The sequence below is a fragment of the Branchiostoma belcheri genome, unplaced genomic scaffold (genome assembly GCF_001625305.1).
Source record: "Branchiostoma belcheri isolate BF01 breed outbred unplaced genomic scaffold, Haploidv18h27 scaffold43, whole genome shotgun sequence".
Lineage (NCBI taxonomy): Eukaryota > Metazoa > Chordata > Leptocardii > Amphioxiformes > Branchiostomatidae > Branchiostoma > Branchiostoma belcheri.
Genome location: NW_017804054.1, coordinates 1,367,448 through 1,370,934, shown reverse-complemented (window position 1 = coordinate 1,370,934; position 3,487 = coordinate 1,367,448).

Genomic DNA, 3,487 nt, shown 5'->3' with positions numbered 1-3,487 from the left:
TAAAGCTTACGCGTCAGACAGGTGTATCTGTCTCGCACGAACAGTAATGCCGACCATGATGCCCTGAAGATGGCTTTCCCCCATCTTATCTTCACCAAAGACTTCTCAAATCCTGTAGTGTTAGTCTTGCCTTAAGTATTTCTTCAAGTCACCTGGAGGGAGATTGTAGTATAATACTAGCGTTGACTGCACTTTCCAAGGCATGAAAAGGTTTGGTTATCTTAATGCTGTAAAATCTTTACGTTTTAATGCTGTAAAAATAATCAGTCAAACTTATGTTTTATATAATTCAAATTCAGTATGTTTTACATTATATTGAATAGTGTATGGTTTTCTTTCGTTATCACAAAGGTCCGGTATAGATCATCACACCCGAGAGTCACATAGTAAAATTCATCTTCTGCTAACGTTCGATCCAAACCGAAATGATTTGTTAATCATAATAATCGCGCGGTAATCCGACTGAATTCCCCGCCGCTTCCTGACACCTGCGTGCCGCCTCGTATCGGAACTTTTTCCGATACGAAAAGTTGATGGTTTTATGATGATTAACCGACTTGACTGTCCCTGCATGATGGTGATAAATGTTAACAAGCTGTTGTAGATACAGATTACGTAGTCACCGCTCAATACTTAGTTACATAACGACACGTTCTGCTCTCTGTGTAGGGTACAGAGACTTGACTTGTATGGGCGGATTTTCGGTATAATCGGGCGACTTAAGTCATGTTTGTCGACAGAACAAACACAAAAAGAAGCAGAAGTTCAGGATATAACAACAACATGAATGGTACACCCGTTAGGGGTGTGTTGCTCAGTGGAAACATAATGTACAGGATTGTCTGTTCGTAATGAAGAAAAATTGTCCCGTCTAAACGGCTTCGGCGCAACTTTGGCCTATTGTGATTCACATAGTCTCCCCGGAGCCAAGCCTCGGATCCCCCGTAGTCCCCCAGCTTAGGAAAATAGAGGAGGGAATCACCAAGATATATTCTTCCTTGATATCGTGAAATCCCGGGCCTAAATAATAAAGTCTCGTCGGGAGATAATCAACTTCGCTGGGGGAGAATGCTGGCTAGCTTATGGCGTGTAAATCCGGCCTAGCTTTCTCATAACATGTGACGCGAAATCAGGATATACCGGGTATAAGGGGAAAGTACCCCGTCATAATCCCGTCCGTGGCTCTGGGATAAAGAATTCAATGTTTTTCTGACTGGTTCTATTTGGGGTTGCTCATTGCAGGCTTTAGACGTCTGACGACCGGGCGGGATAGACTGTCATCAGCGGGAAGACCAGCGGCAACAGCGGCGAGCAAACCAGAGTCCAGCCCCCTCACCTCACTACTCTAGTCTTACCCCACAGCACACAGGTAAGAACTACGGAGTACGCTCTTTTTAGGAAGTAAAACTCTACAGGAAAATATTGGAGGCTGATTTATTATTCTTATGCTATATTCCTTCCTGCTCATAAAATTGATTTGCCTTGGGCGGCAAATGAAGATAGAATTCTTTATCATTGATCGCTTGGAGTGGTAAAATAGGATATCGTAAGTTACCATTTGGGGGCAGTTTGGAGTTTGTGCGTTTCAGTAAGTCCATAAGGCCTTGGTGATTTTTTTAAGTTTTTTTTTTAGGTTTTTGTTTTTAGGTATTGTTGATTTGACTTTTTTAGAATTCCGATTCCATTAATGTGTAATGAAAATGTGGTAAATATTTGCAAATGAGAAAGATTTGTAGGTATACCTTCAAATGCTCTTAAATAACGTAGGTATGAGAAATTAAAAGTAAGTTTTATTTGACATGTGTTACAGGGTATGTTACAGGATAGTGAAATTCCCCACATCCCAAATGTTTAAAAATCGCCCGGCAGAATTTTTTACCGCCATATTTCATTTTGTAGGGTAACAAATATCAAAGACAAAATATGACACTAAACGTATTCTTACTTAATTTTATTTATCAATGACTAGCATTTTCCAAGTTACTAGTACTACACGTAAGTTGTATGCACTATCAAAGCATAATGAGCTACTTTTTCTATATTTCATGGTATTTTAATTACAACGAATTACAACCTACCATACTGTATACACAGCACACTTTTCCAGGTCTTATTCATAACCAACGCGATACACATTCCCATACACGACTGTGAAAAATTCGTGAAATAGTCTAAAGCTGCACTTCGTTTTCATATAACGAATATTCATGAAAATTTGAAAATTAAAATATTGTTGGTAGACATTGAATCACTTGAAGTCACCCTTTCAATATAAAATTTCAGTTTGCAAACATTTTCAATGCATATGTTCGACTACGCGTATGGTAGCCTGGTCAACCGGCCCTTTCCACGGCCTCATTTCTATAATGGTTTACGGCAAGAACGTGCTGGTTTTACGCGCCTTTTCCAGGCTACCTCTAACGATTTTTCCATTTTAAACTAGCCCTAGTCGTGTTGACGTCATGTTGACCTCAATTGTCATTCTTGTTTACTAAGTTACAAGTAGAAATTCTAACATATCGTGCCTTGGAAGGTGACACCTCGTGTGCCAATTCATCATAGGAATTAAAGTGCAAATGCAACAAAAAGGCACGAGATTTGAGGGATTTCTAGTAAGAAATTCCTTCCATTTTTAAGTGAAATATGATATCTTGTATATTGTTATTGAAGCTGGCAGGTGTAGTATGTAAGTTCATTATGATATCCCATGGCTTGCTCTAAGCACGCGAATTTGGAAATAACGCAACAAAGTACACGATATACAGGCTGTAGCCACAATACAAGCCGTCAGTTAACATGAGGTGATGCTTTGTGTACGTTCACGACTTTTGGCGGGAAGTACGCGAGGATTCCTGAGGAAAACGGACAATACTAATGCGTTATGTTAGAGAAAGGCTCAACACAGGTCACATGTCAATATATCTGTCACATGCACACCACAGGGTTATGAAAACAATACATCGTAAATTATTCCTTTGTTAACTCCTTTACTTGGTAGGGATGTTAAGTCTCTGGGTTAAAATGATAAAGATCATACCTGTTCAAAAGTGAAGACATAGAACACTGTAAAACATAAAAGGAGGTAACGTTGAACATTGCTGGCCGCATGGGGGCGTTAGTTATCCTTCTACCCCAGACACAGAAAAAGAATAGTTCTGTATTTCCAAGAACCCTGAAAACAGGATCTCATTGTGTGTAAGTCAAAACAAACCGCAATATAAAGTCCCCATACACAGACTGAAACAATACACACAAAGCCCTCATTGTGGCTTCTAGATTGACAGGTGGCTAAAACGATGTGTGCAGGACAGAATAGGCCGGTCACGCGAGGTGGCAGTGTTACTCTCTTATTTGTGTGAGAAGTATTCTCGACTTGTGGGTTTATTATTAGCTGTGAATAATCCACTTATGTAATGAATTCTACAACAAATTTGATTTGGAAGTCTGTTTTGTGTTTCCACACGCGACGAAGAAAGAAAAGTTGTGA